At 39.0% G+C, this 21028-nt stretch overlaps 1 long non-coding RNA gene and 1 other non-coding gene across 16 annotated transcripts; both read right to left on the bottom strand.

Moving 5' to 3' along the window:
* Positions 1-1781: 1781 nt before the first annotated feature.
* On the bottom strand, positions 1782-8038 carry LOC141671489 (uncharacterized). Of its 15 annotated transcripts, none has more exons than XR_012555157.1 (6): positions 7518-8034; positions 7047-7170; positions 6618-6671; positions 6414-6474; positions 3629-3767; positions 1782-2822 (listed from the first exon to the last, which is right to left on the bottom strand). It is a non-coding gene; the product is annotated as an uncharacterized LOC141671489 (long non-coding RNA). The 15 variants fall into 15 exon arrangements; XR_012555151.1 differs by having other exon boundaries at positions 6584-6671; positions 7047-7087; positions 7518-8031; XR_012555149.1 differs by having other exon boundaries at positions 7047-7087; positions 7518-8029.
* Positions 8039-20555: 12517 nt separating this feature from the next.
* LOC141676073 (small nucleolar RNA R71) lies at positions 20556-20662 on the bottom strand. Its single transcript, XR_012556682.1, has one exon. It is a non-coding gene; the product is annotated as a small nucleolar RNA R71 (small nucleolar RNA).
* Positions 20663-21028: the final 366 nt, after the last annotated feature.

The following is a 21028-nucleotide window of genomic DNA, read 5'->3' as shown; positions in this document are numbered from 1 at the left end:
GAGCACACACAGATTGCACAGCAGCAGGTCTGGAAATTAGCTTATAAATACATACATACATTTACAAATCTTCACTGACTCTCTTACTCTCTATTCTACTTCTCTCTAATCTCTCTCTAACACTCGACTTTCGACTCTGCCTCTCTCAATCTCTCAAGTCTCAATTAACTTATATTTTTTTTCCTTTGTTTCTGAAATTCACAGACACACACTCATCACAATTTACAGACACAAACAGTGACACAGGCCAGTGACAGTTAGGCTAGGAAGAAAAAAAAAGCAATTCAACCCGGAGCCCGCATCAACCGGCAACCCGCATCAACCGGCCCTCATCAACCCGCGGCTCGCACAGCTTGCTCACGAGTTCAGTGTCGGGTACGATTTTGCTTCTGTCGGTTCAAGCTCAGCCCGGCCCGATTCGTTTAATTAATGTGGCGGTTCAGTGTTCATTGTTTTCGGGTTCAACCCGCTTCCGGCCCGGCCTGAACTGCACGGCCCGCACTACTGGCCCCCTCTAGTCTCAGCACCTTGAATTTTGAAACCAATAGTTCACTTGCATGCCTGTCTAATAAGCCACTCACTACTTCACTTATTCCCAAGATTATAGTTGTGGTAAATTAATGAAAATACTAACACGACACGTTAAACTAGAAAGGTAAACTCTTTACTTATTATATATTTAAAACCATAATTTTTGGTTAATATCTATGCACGTATTTGTGGGCTAAGCATAGGTTTTATTAACTAATACAATTAACAAGAATATAAATAATAGTTAAATTACTTAACTTTGTAACTAAAATTTATTAATAAACTTACCTCAATAATGTACAACTAAAACTCACTTGTATCCCTAACCAATCTCTCATTTTTTTTGTGAGATTAGCTAGACATTAAGTTGTGATACAAGGAATAAATAAACCAAAAACCACTCTTATATGTATTCCTATTTAACTAATAATATAAGCCGTGCTTAGCACACGGAAATTTCTTGATACATACGAAATTAATTTTAAAATATTAATATTAGTTTTAAATTTAAGTTTGCACTTTTCTATAATTGATACTTTATGAAGCTCTGCTGATATCAAATTTAATGTGGTTTTAATGTGGTTCAGTGAAGGTGTGGCAGCAAGATAGTTAACCATCATTTTCATAGATATTTATTTTAGTTTCAGGGAAGCTTTAATTAAAATCAAAAAAAGGAGAAGACCTATAAATATAAAGATACTTCTCTCTTTAACATTCTATTTTCCCTATTTTAATACATCAAATATTTTGGAACATTATAAGTTCAGAATATCACAAACTATGCTAGAAAAAAAATGCACATAATTGCCTCAGCTAATCTGCAGATAAATTAAATTTGATATATTATACAAAAAAAGACTATCAAATTTGCTGCTTGAATATGTAGGTAACAGCTAGAGAAATATGCTAAAAAATATGCAGAAAAATGCTACAGGTCTGCTGCAGAAAACTGCAAATACTACTGCTGAAATGTAGTATAAAAACGCTGCAGATTTCTTTTCTAAAAAATGATAATGAAACTCCAATCCGGATTTGCTGCTTTGATCAGTTCTACTAATCCACTAATGTGTGGACATGACATTGATGTACCTTTATCATATTACTGTCCTGTAGAATGCAACCTTAGATATATAGTTGCTCACTCCAAGTTTATAACCTGTTAAGGTGAGTTTTAAAACCACCGAAAGCAACTTTTTTTTAGCAATTCCAAATCTCAAATTCAATCAAATATTTAATTCAACCAGACTAAATTACCCAAAAATACTATTATAAATTAAATAAACTTAAAGCAAAAGTATACAAATATGATAATCGGCAACACAATTTTACATAGATGATCCAAATAGTAAGGTATCAACTCATAAAAAGGCATACTCATCACCGGTAAAGTAAAATCATGCAGGGGTAATTATACAGCCAGAAAATGTAATTGATTGCAATCTACACCACATGATTAACAATTCAAGGGTGTATACCTAAACCCTTTAGTATTTCAGCTTTGTAGCAATCTGTAATGATATCCTTCTAAGTCTTCCTTTGCCTGTTCTTCGAAAAATCTTTGCTGAAGTCTCGCATTTCATTTGTCGTCTCAGCAGTATTTTGTTTCTTCATATGTTTTATGCCTCTGAATCCATACTTCGAATCTTTAAGTCCATACCCTTCCTCTTTTTGTCTGCTCCTGATTTACCCTTACCAGCAGCTTGTGTGCTTGCCTCTAGAATAATTGCCAAGATGCACACATGGCCACTTTTTATTTGACCTTTGAAATGTATTTCCACCCAGACATTTGTTACATTTCCAGCAAACCCACTTTGTAGCCTCTGCTTCCTCCACTTCTTAACAGGTTTGATATAGTTCTTTTTCTTCTCAGCCCTCTATCTAAGTTTCTGAGCCAGGATATCTTTTGACATGTATTTGTTCTCTCTAGGCCTTCTATCTCTCATATGCTTTTTCATACCTTCTCTTTTAAGAAGGAATCAGTTTTGAGTATTATCAACCCATTTGTTTAACTTAATATTTATTGTTGGTATCATATAATATTTAACTTTAAAAAACTAAAAATTCAAGTTGAAACAAAAAATACTGCTTCTAAGAAAAAATTAATTGCCCACAGAGAACTAACCCCTGAAGCTGAAAGTATAGATCAAGTATGTTCCAGTTGTCAAGCCACTTTCTGGTTTATAGCAGATAACTACATGTTTGCCATGTTTAGTCATAAGTATATTTCCTTACTTCACAAGTCACAATTAAAACCACACAATACATTCCCCTTGCTACCTAATATGTTCATCCTACAATAGCGACAAAAAAACAGATATATATATATATTACACAATTAGTACACACCGTATGACGCATTGAAAATTAACTCTCTAGAAACATATATTCCGTTTTAATGGAGGTGTTAATTACAGTAAACCTCTCCTATATATATTAATTTGACAAATTATAGTCAGGTTAATGGAAGAATGATGGATTAACCACCTTCAACCTCGTTAAGGCATGCTTAATTATAATAGCTACTTAAGAAGATATACATCATAATACCATCAGCAAGGTAAATTTTCTGATTCATGCCTTAAACCTACAATTCCAGACATATAGTAATATTTTGGCAGAATCCCTCAGTGATAAGTAAATGCAAATTTCTGAAGCACTATCTTTCTCCAAGAGCTCAATTAATTAATGAGAAAGATCAACAGTCATGAAAGCTTTAACAGCGGTACAAACTTGATCAGGGCTCTAACTTTATAGCGATTAGCACTTTAGATAGGCCATAAATTCTGAGTTTTACCATATGCTAGATCAGAAACATTTATGTAATGATACAAAAAGTCAACATGCCTATATAGTATAAGAATAAACTCGTAAAACTCAAAAGAGACAATAATGATTTCACTAGTATTTTAGCACCATTGAAGTTAATATTTTCACCATTTCGCCGGTTTACTCAATATTTTAGTTTAATGTTTACCATGTTAGGCAGAGAGAAAAGGTAACTTCAGTGGTGCTAAGAAACCGGCAAAATGGAATGATTTTCTACCGTGCATAATTCTACAAAATTCTACAAATAAAATATTATAAATGATAATATTACCTTGTAAATATCACCAGCATCGAAACAATATGACAGCCAAACTCTTGCTTTCATCTTTTTCTCTGAGCTTCTTCTTCTCATCTTCTGCATCTTCTTTCCTGGCTTCTGGACTTATAACTTCCACCGCTTCATAACAAAGCTGAATAAAAGTAATATGTAGTCAGCGATTATATTAGTATGTATAATAATATGTTATACAGTTAATAAGTAAACAAAATGAAGTAATATGTATTCATCCATTATCAAGCTGCTAATATGTAGTACCAGATGCTACTTTATACTCTATTCCAACTTTAATAAATAGCTTTTCAGTTTTGAATTCGGTGTTGGCCCATGGTAATCACATGTCTAATCACTGTCACTCGCAGTTTTGTATGCTGAAAATGTCTTTTTACAACTTGATGGTACAAAATTAGCTCCAACAAACTTAAAACTGCTAGGAATTACAGTTCAGGGAAAGGCCTTTTTAATGGAGGAGGGATTTGGTGGCAATACTACTCATCAAGTGATCGTTTAGAGAAGCGAGGACTGCAGTTTCCACCCGTGCTTGTACCTAATATCCTAAGAAGCAGGGACACTTGGGTCGCTGCCAAGTCCCCGTGTCGGATTCTCGGACACACGTATCCTCGTATCGGGCACACGAATTCTTCTATGATACTAATATGAAATTTTATCTTCAGAAATTGGAGTTCAAATCTATTTTAGCAAACTACATTTACAAAATTAAGTATCCATGTCTATTAGTTACTACATAAATATTAATTATCGTATTCATTTTTGCATAAACTAAAATATTTTACTTGTATTTTTGTGTTTTATATTAATAAATGATGCATTTGATTCATTTTCAAGCAATTTCTGGTTTTGTTAGTAAGTTTTATTATGTTTAACATGAAATAAATATAAATTTTTTGTTTATTTCACCCGTATCCCCATCTTTTTATATTTGTCGAATTCCCGTATACCCGCACTATGCACTCGCAATCCTGCAACCGTGTCCTTGCTTCCTAGATAATATCACATCAAAGTATTGTGCAATTCTTGCATTTGGTCCATCAAGCTCTTACACATTAACCAAACTATTAGCCTATATAATTAGTTGGAAATTTATTAGAATGAATCTTAAGAAAGAGAAAAGAAGACATGTGACTTGAGAAAGGAGAGAATGATCTCACTATGATGCCCCTGATGCCACCTACATCTATACTCAGCACAGGACAGTCCTTCCTTTTGGTGATTTATTTGCACATTTAAGAGTAACTGCTAATGAAATCATCAACAACATTACAAAACGAAAAACCCTTGTCCTCTTCATGTTTTCTTCTTGTTTTGTAGTCTAAATCATATTACATGTAAAATTGCTTAACTTATATTAATATTCTTGTTATGTTTACCAATTAATATAAGTTTCATTGTTTATATATTTTGTCCAATTTCAAATTTTGTTATAGATATTTTTATGTAGATACTTCTCCGAACTGAAAGACATGATAGCTTGTGAATTTTGAATTGAACAAAATATAAACTATGAAGTTATAACTTTGTAATTGGAATAAAAAACATACAGACTATTAATAAATGAGATTAAGCCAGAGACACAAAAAGAAAATTTACCGAATTTGAAGAAAATGGTACACAAGATCAAGGGAACCTCTATTTTAACACGAAAAAGTTTAAAACTTAACATGACATGTATATTCTTCAACAACAATAAAATTCTTAAGTGTTTTCTATATGGAGTATAATTGAAAGAATGAGATTAGAAAGAAATAAAATGAAAACGCTATAAGCAACCATAGAATATTTAGAAAATAGAACCTGCCATAAAAATTTTTTTGAGGGACATTAAAGTCCAAACTATGTTTGCAAGCAAACCCTTAAGAGAAGTTTCATGCAAACAACACTTATTTTTGTTTTGCTTATTTTTTCTCTACACTCGCTATGCTTACTTGATCCGCGACTAAACAAATAAAAATATGAAATCATTAATATGTTATAGTAGATATATATATATACACTAATTTGAACTCCATATATTTTTTATAAAGAGTTATAAATTACTATGTTAAAAAATTCCCTTAACATGAAATGGTTGGAAAGTCTCTTAACCAATGTCTCCTGGTATTTGTCCGAACCTACTCACATTGCAAGAATCTTATATTTCGCTCTATTTCTTAATTTTAAGTATCGTAGAAACCTAAAAGTTAAAATAAAAAGTGAATAGAACGAAAACCTGCTAAAACAGAAGTAAGCAATCACTTGTAGTTCTTTTCATAACAAATCTATATGTAAGAAAAAATTCTCAATTATCATGAATATATTTTAGTATTTTTATATTAAACCTAAATCATACATTCAAAATTATTTATTTTTAAAATCTAAAATAATAAAGTCTAATTTTAATAAAATTAACTTAAATATTTTGAAAAATTTTATGGCTAATATGTCTAAAATTAAGTATTAAATACATATGTATAAAAAGTTGTATACTTTTTGGGGTCTTTTAGAACTGGCGACTTTATTAGCCTAAGGGAAATTCTTCACGATTTTATTTCAAATAGGGATAAGAGATATAAAAGAAAGTTGGTAATAATCAATATTAATCGTTAAACCATTTATCTGCATTTCTGAAAATAAGAGTCTAAATTTGTGAAAATATGAACTTTTACCATCCGACTGATCTTTACTTGGTCCACTCCAACAACTAAACATTATGTAAGTAATTCACCTTTCTTTCTACATGCATTTATGTTAGATGCAGTTTCAACCACGTCCCTAGACTCACCCATCTCCCAGAGTCACGGCAAGTATTGCACTCATGTCATTTGCAGTAAGGAACTTCATTCCTAGGTCCAAATCAAGCACGCAAGTAATAATTTAATAAGTTAAATATATGAACACATAAATAAACAGTGCATTATAACATATTCGCCATGCCCAACCACAATTATTTACCATATGGTCATCACCATTGCCGAAGAACACTTACATCATTAAACAGGGGGAACTTTCATATGTAGAGACATTGAACTGCCACATCTTTCTGCAAAATGCAAATATAAACATACCACTTACTCAACGCGACAATTGATAACACGGAGAATGAGATTTAGTTTGAGTGGAGCAGGACATTCATACAATAAGGGTCAAACTACTATAACAATTCTGCTGATTTAGTAAGCTGACATTTTACTATGATAATTACACAGATAACAAAATTAGTAGTAAATTTGTGCACATAATATATCAGAAAATATATCAAAAGCATGCCATAATCAAAAGTGTTGAGCTGTCTTTTGAAATAACACATATCCGAAAATAACCTTTGGAACAATCCACAAAAATATAACATAACATAAAAGCAAACCGTGTAAATACTTATAACCATCTGCGCTGAGGCAATTAACATTATACTAACCTGATGACCTTGTTTGACCTTGTTTCTGATAGTTTTGAAATCTGCGAAATTTTGTAATTGAGTTACTCAACTTTGTTGAAATTGAGTGGAATACTTATTGGCGACGCAGTGCGTGCTGGAAATCCTAACACTCAAATTATAAGAATTAAATCTCTTTTCTACCAAATTAGAATCACCATTACAACTGGAAGCACATCAAGTATGCAACAACGCCACGCATCTTTCAAAACTCATAATTGATTAGGCAAAAACAAATGCTATTCCAGACAATTGTATTTTAAACTTTATAATTGTATGTAATTTTATTAATTTACAAACTGAATTAAATTTGAGAGATTATTCTTCGTGTAGTTATTAACATGCAGATGGGAAAATATAAAAACAATTATACAATTGCAGAAGATTCAAAAACATGTAAATTTAGCAAACCTAAACGCTCCATCAGAATTATACAATTGTTTAAATACATACCTGTTTGGGCAGAAGAAGGAGACCACGGTTCCAGACCTCCGACCTTACATCATTAAATAATTAAAATTTATAGCAGTGGCTTGAATAAATTTGATATCTCTGATCATAGCAGCGGTTTGAGACGGAGACTTGCCCGAGACTTACCTGAATTATAGAAGATGAACCTGAACTATTGTTGACGTGAGTTGCAATATAGTTATTTACATGATGAAGATTTGAAATTTTAATCGACACTAATATCAGTTTTGATTTGGGTATTTGCTCAATTTTAAAATTACGAGATTGTTAGATCAAATTATGATTGTTAGGATCAGTTGCAAGATTTTCGGCACATAAGATCCACCGTTTCCCGGGTATCCAAGTTGAGTACGGGTTAAAAAGTTCAAAATCCATGTAAAGTTCGGATAGTCCATGTTTACATTGAAAATAATGGCTAATGGGTACGGGTCACTGCAATGGTAAAGAAGGATATATCTAGTAGTTAAAATGTTTGACCTAAAAGGACATGAATCTGATTTAGCTTAAAAATAGGAAAAGGGGTAAAAGATAAACTAGTACTAGTACACGTTAGGAATATATTGACAACTAGAACATAATCCATGACCCAAAACTTGATCACCATGGTAGATTTAGGAAAGTAGTATATAAATTTCAAAAGATTGTCAAACCTTAAATTAAAACTCAAATTTAAGTGTTAAATAATTAGAGTTTGAATAGGGACTCACTTTCGTTGGATTCTTAAGATCCTTGTGTGTCTGCGGTGAGTTGGGTGATAAGTGGATTTTATATCTACTTGGAACGCTTCATTACAAGTTTAAGTTGGTGTTTTAGACTCAAGTTGTTGGTATTTTTGATATATTTTTGTGTTATTTCATTTCGGGCATCAGTTAAATAGTTAAATGAGGAAATGAGTTTTTCAAAAAATTATGCTGAAAAGAGATCAGAATTGGAAGCCTAGGCTTCACGTGGGCAGTTGAATCACCTAATTCTGATGAGAAATACGGCGAAAAGAAGAATTGTCAGAAAAATTTCCAGAAGGCCAGCGCGACCGCGCTCCAGAAATCACCATTCCAGCGCTGTCGCGCCCGAAAGTAGCGCGCCCGCACCCTGTTTCTGCACCAGAATCCTTATTTTAGTCGAAATTGAAGATTTTGAGAGTCCTAGTCATCCTAGAGCCTATATATATCAATAAAAAGATATTTTTAACGACAAGGAGCGAGGGGGGAGCAATAAGAAGAGCTAGAGAGCACAAGACGGCTACGGAGAAGAAGACTTTTGTTTTCTTTTGTATAGTTGATACTTGGATGCTTGTTTTTGATTTGCCTTTGAACCCTAATACTCTTATCTTGTTTTATATCATATTTTCATTGGAACCCATGGTGACGATGAGTTCGGTTATGAACTAATCATTATCGTGGGGTTCTAACGGATTTACTTATGGAGTTCTATAGTTAATTTGTTTCAATATCTTGGTGTGTGGTGATTGATTGATATCTGATAGGAATAAATAAATTATGATTAAATACTGCAAGGTGTGGGCTGCTAGGCCCAATAAAAGATATATGATACTTAGACCGGAAAGGTTAAGCCTGATGGACCAGATCAGGCCTGATGGAATAAAGAAGGCCCAAAAACCCTGATTATTAATTAATTTCGTAATTAATTAATAAGGCAAAAATCAGCTATTGAGAAGGGTCCCGGTAAGGATATAAATCCTTATAGATTATCCTCAAGGGGACCTAAAAGGATAAGGAATCAGTTTCCTACTATTTAGGACTCCTAAGTCCATTTTAATTATGAGACTTGCCCAACAAGTCTCCTATACCAAGTCCAATTCAAGGACTCTCAACATCTATATAAGGGGCCTCACCCCAAAGATCAGAACTACGTTTTTTGGCTTGATTCTCTAATTCACTGAGATACGTAGGCATCTCGTAAAGGCAGATCGAGCCACGAAACACGAGAGCAGCCATTAAAGGCCTTGAGCTCCCGAATCTTAGTAATAAATACAGCAAATAATAACCTTAGTTTTTTATCCATAACATTTGGCACCGTCTGTGGGAAACGCAACAACAACCATAGCGAGAACACGAAGAACAATTGGAGCTCTAGAGGAAGGAACACCATCAGAGACCACCCAGGTGATTTCATCAACCGTGGAGGTTCCTCCCCATTCGACTTATGCATCTACTCAGGGGGATGCCCAGATAGGGGGAACTCAACCTCAGCCACAAGGGACAACTCCCTCGATTATTCAAGGTACGAATCCTCAAGTTCAACAAGTACATATACCTGTGAATTCTCGACCCGTCGGGTATGAATATTCAACTGTTGTTACAACTAACCCCCTTTATGGGATGCCCCTTCGCCCTGAGGTTGGAGGAAGCGGATATGCTGGGCGAGGCGAAGCACGAGGGCAGTCACCCCCCTATATACAAGGTTTGGGTCCTTTTCCTGAGGATCGAGAATTTTCTGGTCCTTACACTGAGAGAGACTCCGAATCTTCGGATGATGAAGTGGCCCCGAGAAGGAGGCGTCCTGGAAAAGAGCCAATGGCCGATGGAAGGCAACACCCCCAAAGCACCCCAGGGGCGAATCCCCAAGAAGTGCAGGAAAGGATCAGGGCTCATGAGGCTGAAATCCAAAGGCTGAGGCGTGATTTGGAGGCTCACCAGGCCACCAGACCCCAGATACCTCCTAGGGGGAGAAATCCTCCTCCTATCATAGACCTGGATGGTCCGGTAAGAAGAAGGGCTGCTGTCCCAAGAACTGATCCAAGCAATCTCCTTCCCCTTGGAGATCCTGATGATCCAACTCCACCCTTCACAGAAGAGATAATGAATGCCCATATCTCAAGGAAATTCAAGATGCCCACTATCAAAGCCTATGATGGCACGGGAGACCCCACTAATCATGTTAGGACATTCTCTAATGCACTGCTGCTGCAACCCGTGAATGATGCTATAAAGTGTCGGGCCTTCCCTCAAACCCTGTCGGGTATGGCTCAAAGATGGTACAGTCGCCTGCCCCCAAATTCTATTGGATCGTTCAGAGAATTAAGTCAGGCTTTTATTAAGCAATTCATCAGTGGAAGAGTCCATGAGAAAAGTTCAGCATCTCTTATGAGTCTTGTGCAGGGAGCTAAGGAATTATTGAGAGATTACCTGAATCATTTTACAAAGGAGGCTTTAAAAGTCCCAGACCTTGATGATAAGGTAGCCATGATAGCACTACAACAAGGAACTAGGGATGAGTTTTTCAAGATTTCCTTGGCCAAACGTCCCCCTGAAAACATGTTGCAACTCCAAGAGAGGGCAGGGAAGTATATCAAGGTTGAAGAAAGTATGAGGAAGACCGTAGTAAGTAATGAGCCCACTGGAGGCAAGAAGCGAAAAACTGATCTGGAGTATATCGCTAAGGACAAATATCCTAGAACCGAACAAAACCCTGATTCAACCCCCAAGAAGGGAGGACCTGGGCAAAAGTTCACTGAATACGCTAAGCTGAATGCTCCCAGAAGTCAGATTTTGATGGAGATTGAGAAAGACAGAGATATTCGCTGGCCTAAGCCCTTGAAGGCTGATCCCGCCAAGCTAGATAAGGGCAAGTATTGCAGGTTTCACAAAGATGTTGGCCATGACACCGATGAGTGTAGGCAATTGAAAGATGAAATTGAGTTTTTGATTCGAAAAGGAAGATTGACCAAGTATACTGGAGATGAAGGGGACAGAAATAATAATGGAAGGAAGAACTTTGAAGATCGTAGGAGGGACCAAGACGATCAGGGGCGGAATCCCCAACCTAGAGGGCCGGTTATAAATGCAATTTTTGGAGGACCGCGACGCCCTCGAGGGCCAGTGATAAACACGATCTTTGGAGGTCCAACTGCTGCTGGATTGTCCAAAAATTCCAGAAAGGCATATACTAGGGAGGTTATGCATATTGTTGGAGAAGCCCCGAAGAGGGCCAGGACAGAAGTAACATTGGCTTTTGATGATTCCGACCTAGAGGGTGTAAAGTTTCCCCATGACGACCCGCTGGTCATAACACCGATAATAGGAAATAGCCCGGTTAAGAGGGTCCTTGTGGATAATGGTGCTTCTGTGGATATCTTGCTCCACGACACCTTTCTAAGAATGTGGTATAACGACTCCCAGTTGACACCAACCGACATGCCGATATATGGATTTGCTGGGGTAGAATGTCCTGTGGAAGGGATAATCAAATTGCCAACCACTATAGGTACGGAACCAAGGCAAGCAATGCAGATGCTGAATTTCATGGTGGTAAAGGCTAGTTCAACTTATAATGCTATCATGGGGAGAACAGGGATACATGCCTTCAAGGCAGTCCCCTCTTCCTACCATTCAGTCATGAAGTTTCCCACCCGAAACGGGATTGGAGAAGAGAGAGGAGATCAAAAAATGGCTAGAAGCTGTTATGTGGCCTCTTTGAGGGCAGATGGAGTCGGGGGGCAGGTTCTTCCTATTGAAGATATGGATGTTCGAGAAAATGATGAGAATAGAGGAAGGCCAGCAGAAGAATTGGTTTCGGTTCCTTTAGACCCCGAGAATCCTGAGAGGATGACTTTCATTGGAGCCACATTAGAGGAGCCCCTTAGAGGGAGGTTAGTGAAATTTTTGCAAGAAAATGGTGATGTGTTTGCATGGTCAGCAGCTGATATGCCAGGCATAGACCCGGAGTTAATTACTCACAAGCTAAACGTGGATCCAAGCCGGAAGACAGTGAAACAAAAGAAAAATTTTTTTGCCCCGGAAAGACAAGAGGCTATAAAACAGGAAGTAGAAAAGCTCTTAGAGGCTGGTTTTATTGAGGAGATTCAATTTCCGGAGTGGTTAGCAAACCCTGTAATGGTGAAGAAGGCTAATGGAAAGTGGAGGATGTGTATAGACTTCACCGATCTGAATGATGCATGCCCCAAAGACTGTTTTCCGCTGCCTAGAATTGATACTTTGATTGATGCCACTGCTGGACATGAGATGCTGAGTTTCATGGATGGATTTAGCGGATACAACCAGATCAAAATGCATAAGGATGACGTTCCAAAGGTATCATTTATCACTGACTTTGGTGTTTATTGTTATCTTGTTATGGCGTTTGGTCTCAAGAATGCAGGAGCCACCTATCAAAGGTTGGTGAATAGAATTTTTAAGGATCTTATTGGTAAGACTATGGAAGTCTATGTTGATGACATGCTAGTCAAGAGTCTAGTAAAGACTGATCATATAACCCATTTAAGGGAAGCTTTTGAGGTCCTGAGGTACCACAAGATGATGTTGAATCCTACGAAGTGTGCTTTCGGAGTAGGATCTGGAAAATTCTTGGGACTGATGGTCTCAAAGAGGGGAATTGAGGCTAACCCGGATAAAATAAAGGCGATCCTGGACATGGAACCACCAAAAACTGTTAAAGATGTTCAGAAGCTTACAGGAAGGGTTGCTGCGCTAGGATGATTCATCTCCAAGTCGGGGGACAAGTGTTTGTCATTCTTCAAATCGCTAAAGAGCATCAAAGACTTTGTATGGAGTGAGGAAAACCAGAAGGCATTTGAAGAGTTAAAGAAGTATATGGCCCAGGCCCCGTTGTTGGCCAAGCCAGTTCTGAGTGAAATTTTATTCTTGTACTTAGCTGTTTCAGAGAGCGCCTTGAGCGCGGTGTTGGTTAAGGAGGAATTGAAAGTCCAGAAACCCGTATACTATGTCAGCAAAATTTTGCATGGTGCCGAGTTGAATTATTCAGCTATTGAGAAATTCGCTTTAGCCTTGGTAATGGCTTCGAGAAAACTGCGTCCTTATTTTCAGGCTCACCAGATTGAGGTGCTAACAAATCAGCCCCTTAGAAATATCATTCACAGTCCCAAGGCAAGTGGGAGGTTGATTAAGTGGGCAATAGAGCTGGGAGAGTTCGATCTCAAGTATAAGCCACGTACGGCAATAAAAGCCCAGGCACTAGCTGACTTCGTGGTGGAATGTACCATACCCAACCAAGAAGCCGGGGGGCAGGAAGATGCCATACCTCAAGACAAGGGAGTCGATGATGGGGGCAAAGAGAAGGATGATAAAGAATATTGGGTTCTCTATTTTGATGGGGCATAAAAAATGAACTCCAGTGGAGCAAGATTGGTTTTGCAAAGCCCTGATGGGTTCTTAATTGAGTATGCTATGAAGCTAGACTTTCCAACCACAAACAATGAGGCAGAGTATGAAGCCCTGATAGCTGGCCTTGGTCTAGCTGGGACACTTAGAGTCAAAAACTTAAAGGTCCATGGAGACTCGAAGCTGATCATATCCCAGGTAAAGGGAGAATTTGAGGCAAGGGATGATACGATGGCTAAGTATGTTCGCCTAGTAAGGGCTGTGATGACCCAATTTAATGAATGCCATGTTGAACACATTCCAAGGGAAGAAAATGCTAAGGCAGATGCGCTATCAAAGTTTGCTTCATCTGAGATAGAAGAAAGTTCAGGAAGTGTATACTTCCGTGTATTGAAGACACGAAGCATAGATGTTAAGCTTATGGCTCCCATAGGCCTGGGGACGTCATGGATTGATCCCATCAAGGCTCACATTCAGACCGGTTGGTTGCCAAGTGATGCAACTGAAGCACGGAAGTTAACTATTCGAGCACTAAGGTACTCTTTGATAGATGGGATTCTGTATAAAAGATCTTTCGTGGTTCCTTACTTAAGGTGTCTCAGGCCCGATGAGGCACGCTTGGCTCTTGAGGAAGTGCATGAAGGTATTTGTGGGCAACACCTGGGGGGCAGGGCCTTGGCTCATAAGATAACCCGTTTAGGCTTCTATTGGCCAGAAATGATGGTTGATGCCAAAGAATATGTGAAGAAGTGTGATCACTGTCAGAAGCATGCACCAGTTGTTAGACAACCCCCCGAGATGCTGACCTCTATCAACTCCCCAATTCCCTTTGCTATGTGGGGGATGGATATTCTAGGGCCTTTCCCTATGGCCACGGCACAAAGGAAGTTTCTGATTGTAGCCATTGATTATTTCACTAAGTGGATTGAAGCCAAGCCCTTGGCCAAAATCACAACTAAGCAGGTTGCACAATTCCTGTGGGAAAACATTATGTGCCGATATGGAATTCCCCGTATCCTCGTCACTGACAATGGAACACAATTCAACAATGAGGAATTCAAGAAGTATTGTGAAGAAAATGAAATTGAGTTACGGTTCACCTCTGTGGCTCACCCGCAAGCCAATGGGCAAGCGGAGGTAGCAAATCGGATAATCCTGGATGGACTACGGAAGAGGATCGAGAAGTCAAGAAATAATTGGGTGGATGAGATACTTCCAATACTATGGGCCTATAGGACTACCTGTAGAGTCACGACTGGAGCAACTCCCTTCATGTTGGCATATGGGGCAGAAGCAGTTGTTCCCGTGGAGATATCACATTCTTCTCCAAGAATTCAAGCTTTTAATGCTGGGGAAAATGAGGAAGGGCAAAGGTTGGCGCTGGACTTAATTGATGAAGTGCGAGATAAGGCACATACAAAGATAGTAGAGTATTAGAAAAAGGCTTCGTTCTACTACAACCTAAGGGTTAAAGAAAGGTTCTTCAAATAGGGTGACCTAGTCTTGAGGAAGGTGGAAGCTTCTGGTGTAGGGCAGAAAGGGAAACTTGCCCCAAATTGGGAAGGACCGTACAAAGTCAAGAGCGTTCAGGGTAGAGGAACCTACAAGCTGGAGACTATGGATGGCTTTGAAGTCCCGAGAACTTGACATGCGCAAAACCTGAAGGTTTACTATGTGTAAAGACATTAAACATGATTCTCACTTGACAAGTAGGTTGAAAAGCACCTTGAAGCTTTGATTGCTTAGGATTTACATGTTTTAGCTTTATTTTTAGGAGTGGTGTAAGGGATGAACCTCAAGAGTTACCGTAAACCTGTTTTACAATTGTTTAGTTCATCTTATTATAGAACTATTTGATTCGTATTATTATATGATCAAGTTTGCTTATCTATTTTAGTACAAGTACGGGTAAAATAGGAGATAGTTTTTAAAGCTAGCAAGCTAACAGTACAAGTACTTGAAAAGGATAGTAGAAAAGCAAACAAATAACTTAAAATAGCATAATAAGCCCCGAAGGGTAATAAGTTCTGAATACGATTAAGTCAATACATAGAAAGCCACAATGGGCCAAACAAGAAAAACAAAATACTCAAAGATCCTTGAAGAAGTCATCATCGATGTTTCCTTCATCGACAGCAGAAGAAGGAACTGGCACAGGATCAGCACCTCGAGGAGAAACAGCTGCGGCCTCAGCAGAAGTAGTAAGAGTAGGAGAAAGAGGGATATCATCAAGAAGAGGCTCTTTCCCAGGAATATCAGGGACTGGATAGGCAGTGAGAGTCACCTCCGGAATCTTCTTCCCAATCTCCTCTACTATCTGCTCCCAACAGCTAGAAAAGGTCTCCGGGAAGTTAGCATCGTACTCAGCATTTAGGACATCCTGAAAGTCCTGAGATGCCTTATACTCAGCTATCACCTCAGCTCGAGCCCTTTGAGCATCCAGCTCCAGCTTACGAACTTTCTCCTTTTCATCCGCCAGCTCCTTCTCTACCTCACGGAAACGAGTGAAGTTGGCCTCGGAAGCCTTGAGGTACCTATCCCTGTCTCTCTCAGCAATAGTTAGGCTGGTCCTCACATCCTTCAAATTGTGAAGGGCAGCCTGGAGATAGGTATTCATCTACACAAACATATCAAAGTACAGTAAGTAAAAAAAAACAGTTAAAAAAGGAAGAGGCTTACAGAAGCCACGGCCTGAGCACCCAGACGCTCAATCTGTAGGTCATCAGAAGACTCTACAATCTCAGCCCTGTCACGAGGCGTGATCACACTCTCAGACCAAACGGCGGCAGCCTCGGAACTCCCTACCACCGTGTCCCTCCTCTGAAGGCCCCAAGTGACGGTGAAAGGAGAGGTATCTTCATCAAGGCTAAGAGGCCTTTGGGATAAAAAGGTAGGGACGGCCTCCTGAACTGTGACTGAAGGGCCGTCACTAATCCTAACCCGCTTGTCGCGGTGGGTCTCAACAGCAGAGCCCTTGGCAGCACGGGCCTCCCGCTTCTTGAAGATCGTGTCCAAAGCTGCCCTAGCTGCAGGCAAATACAGGCACATAAGAAGAAGGACAAATAGAGAATGGAGAAAATGGAACAAAAAGGGGAAAGAAATACCCTCGGGACCAAGGTCACTTAGACCTAAACCTTGCAAATTACCCTCTGAAAGGATGAGAGCGCAATGGTGCAAATTATCAGCAGTAATGGCCTTGATGGCCGCATCCTCATATATCCCCAATTTTAGGTCTCTTAAAGACCCGTCTATACCTTTTAAGAAGTCGGGCCTGAAAAAATGGTCCCAACCCTCCTCGGAATCCAGAAATACATAAAACCATTCACTCTTCCATGTTGGATACGAGTCGGGGTTGGTGCCAGAAATAAAGCAGGAACGGGCCAAGGATCTATGAACTATTTTGACCCATCCTTGGTCCTCAGAAGCATTTACAAATTTAAATAAATAACGAAAGACACAAACATTTGGCTCAAAACCGTGTTTACGAGATTGGGCCATATAACAGTGAATAAAACGCCAAGAGTTGGGTGTGAGTTGGGTCGGACAGACTCGGGCCTCAGCCAAAAGGCGAAAAACAAAGGGATGAGGAGGTAGGCGAAAACCAGCATAGAAGGTTTCCTTATAGACCCGAATGGCCCCAGGCTTTGGGTAGCAGGCCCTATCATTTGGGCCTGGAGCCTCGGCCCTATAAGGGTGAGAAATGCCAAAAAGGCGGGCTATGGTACCTACTTGATCTGGACCAAATCTAGAAGGATAATTATATGCATCTAAGTGTAACATGTTAGGAAAGGCTTGCCCGAATTCGGTTAAAAGATCCCTAAGAGAAATAACTGAGGAATGTACAAGAGATTTTTTACCTCGGCTGGCCCTAGAGGGACGGGCGACAGCTTGGGGGACATGGGAGTGAGATGAATCAGAATCCGCCATGGATGAAGACAAAAACCCAGGAAGCTCTTGAAGGTAAGTGAAGAAGATGAAGATTCAAACGGAATCTTCAAAATAAGCCCAGAAAGCGGCGGAGTAGAAAGCCGGAAATCGCTTTGAGGTGGCGATTCTTGAGAGACTAATTGCAGAATAGAAGTTAAGAGATTTTTGTGAAAGTAAAGTGTGAGAAATGAACTCACACTCCACCTCTTATATAGAAGAACTTAAGGATGCACAAACGTGCGTGGGCCTAAAAAAAAGGCGGGAAGCCCATAAAATTTGAATTTTGAAAAGATTTGCAATCAAAAATCAAAGTTCATTGAATGAATCAAGGCTCGAAAAGCCTCAACAACGCCTAGGATGCATTGTCCCTAGCCGTTGTTAGAAGTGTGGCTCCTAGGCGTGGTCCAACAACGCCCAGGAAGCATCAGTCTTCAACAACACCCAGGGTGCATTGTCCCTAGCCGTTGTTAGAAGTGTGGCTCCTAGGCGTGGTCCAACAACGCCCAGGAAGCATCTGTCTTCCACAACGCCCAGGGTGCATTGTCCCTAGCCGTTGTTAGAAGTATGGCTCCTAGGCTTGGTCCAACAACGTCCAGGAAGCATCAGTCTTCAACAACGCCCAGGGTGCATTATCCCTAGCCGTTGTCAGAATGTATGTCTCCTAGGCGTGGTACTAAACCTGTCTCCTAGGCGTGGGTGCACAATGTCTAGGATCTATGAATGCATCGGCCTCCAACAACGCCCAGGACGCAAGTTTCCTAGACGTTGTTAGGAAACTGTCTCCTAGGCGTGGATCAACAACGCCCAGGAAGCATCAGCCTCCAACAACGCCCAGGACGCAAGTTTCCTAGATGTTGTTAGGAAACTGTCTCCTAGGCGTGGATCAATAACGCCTAAGATGTATTGAGCAGCAAAAGTTCTATTATTTAATCAGAAAATTAGGGAAAATCCAGAAATTAAAGGAAAAATCCCAGAAAATTAGGGAAAATCCAGAAATTAAAGGAAAAATCCCAGAAAATTAGGGAAAAATCCAGAAATTAAAGGAAAAATCCCAGAAAATTAGGGAAAATCCCGGAAATAAGGGAAAAATTCCTGGAATTAAGATAATTCCTGAATAAAAGGAAAATTCATTGTAAATGTGTAGGTCGCTCCACACTTTACGCGAAAATGAAACCTGTAAGGGAATAAACAGACTTAACTTCTGCGAAACCTAATCAATGTTTCCCAAAAGTTGGGGGGCAAATGATAAGAATAAATAAATTATGATTAAATACTGCAAGGTGTGGGCTGCTAGGCCCAATAAAAGATATATGATACTCAGACCGGAAAGGTTAAGCCTGATGGACCAGATCAGGCCTGATGGAATAAAGAAGGCCCAAAAGCCCTGATTATTAATTAATTTCGTAATTAATTAATAAGGCAAAAATCAGCTATTGAGAAGGGTCCCGGTAAGGATATAAATCCTTATAGATTATCCTCAAGGGGACCTAAAAGGATAAGGAATCAGTTTCCTACTATTTAGGACTCCTAAGTCCATTCTAATTATGAGACTTGCCCACCAAGTCTCCTATACCAAGTCCAATTCAAGGACTCCCAACATCTATATAAGGGGCCTCACCCCAAAGATCAGAACTACGTTTTTTGGCTTGATTCTCTAATTCACTGAGATACGTAGGCATGTCGTAAAGGCAGATCGAGCCACGAAACACGAGAGCAGCCATTAAAGGCCTTGAGCTCCCGAATCTTAGTAATAAATACAGCAAATAATAACCTTAGTTTTTTATCCATAATAATATCCTAGTATTGGTTGTGCTTATTCGTCTTATGTGCGTAGCTAACATATAAGATAGCGTGTTAATCTCTATTGAAGCGAAAGTGAATACAGAGATTTAGAACTTGCCATGCTAGCATAGGTTCATGTATAATTGTTATGCATGATTCATAGGTAATTTTAACCATCTTACTTGCCCTATGTAATCATGATAGATAACTTGTTTATTAAATCTTTATGTTGTCAAATTCTATAGATATATAGGGTCTCAACATAATTGGTGTCAATTCAGCTTCTATCTCTTTTGTGGATGTCTGGTAGTAGGGTATTTGTGCAACGAAAGTTGGCATTTACTAGTTTCGTGTTATCTGATTAGTTGTCATCACCATCACATGGTAAGGTTAAGAACAATGATTTTGAATAAAGTAGTAATGAAGTTAGAATCCCATATTTGTCTTATATAGTTTAATTCAATCACTTTTATTCTTAGTTAATTGCATGTTAGTTTAGTCTTAGTTATCAATATCTCAACTTGTTATTGTCTTAGCATTGAGCGATAGCCATACCATTGTTGCATAGGTGCATAATCTTAAGTTAACTAAAAAGAGTCTCTATGGGTACGAATCTGATTTATATCTTATATTACTTGCGAACGCGTATATTTGCGTGTAATTTTAGCGCGTGTTTTCGCCCTAACAAGTTTTTGGCGCCGCTACCGGGGACTCGGTGTTAATTTTTAGTTTATGTGCTTGACATCAGTGGTCTTTAAAGTTCACTGAATCAGATTCTTTTAATTTTACGGTTTACTTGTTTGTGTTTTAGGTACTCATTACAATGGGAGATCCAGCAGCACCAACGAAAGGGTTGATGGATTTTTCTCAACCCAAGATCAATGATATTCAATCTAGCATTTTCAGGCCAGCGATCGCAGCTAATATCATTGAAATCAAGCCTGACACGATTCAATGGATACAGAATTCAGTCCAGTTTGGGGGTTCTCCAACGGAAGATCCAAATATACACACCAGGGATTTCATAAAGATTTGTGATACCTTCAAGTTCAATGGTGTGTCTGAGGATGCGGTGAAACTGAGACTGTTCCCATTCTCTCTGAGGGACAAGGCGAAGAGCTGGTTACACTCTCTACCATCTGGTTCGATTGCTACTTGGGACGATCTTGCTCATAAGTTTCTCACTAAATTCTTCCCTATGGCGAAGACAGATACACTCACGAATGCTCTTACTCAATTTGCGCAGCAATCGGGAGAAACTCTATGTGAAGCTTGGGAGCGCTACAAGGAGATGCTGAGGAAGTGTCCTCATCATAGAATGCCTGATTGGATGATCATCAATTTTTTCTATAACAGTTTGGGGGCACAGTCAAGACCCACACTCGATGCAGCATCAAGTGGAGCATTATGGGAAAAGAGCTATGAGGAAACTTATGATCTAATTGAACTGATGACTGCTAATGAATATCAGTATCCAACTCAGAGATTTCCACAGGGTAAGGTAGCAGGAGTTCTAGAAGTGGATACAGCTACGGCTATCACTGCTCAACTAAAGGCATTGTCTATGAAGATCGATTCTCTGGCTAACTATGGTGTTAATCAGATAACCAATGTTTGTGAGCTGTGTGCAAGTTCGCATGCGACGGAGCAATGCACTATATCTAGTGAATCAACTCAGTTTGTGAG

Source organism: Apium graveolens, chromosome 7 (genome assembly GCF_009905375.1).
Source record: "Apium graveolens cultivar Ventura chromosome 7, ASM990537v1, whole genome shotgun sequence".
In the NCBI taxonomy this organism is placed as follows: domain Eukaryota; kingdom Viridiplantae; phylum Streptophyta; class Magnoliopsida; order Apiales; family Apiaceae; genus Apium; species Apium graveolens.
Note: the sequence above shows the minus strand (reverse complement) of the source record. Positions and strands in the feature narration are given on the sequence as shown.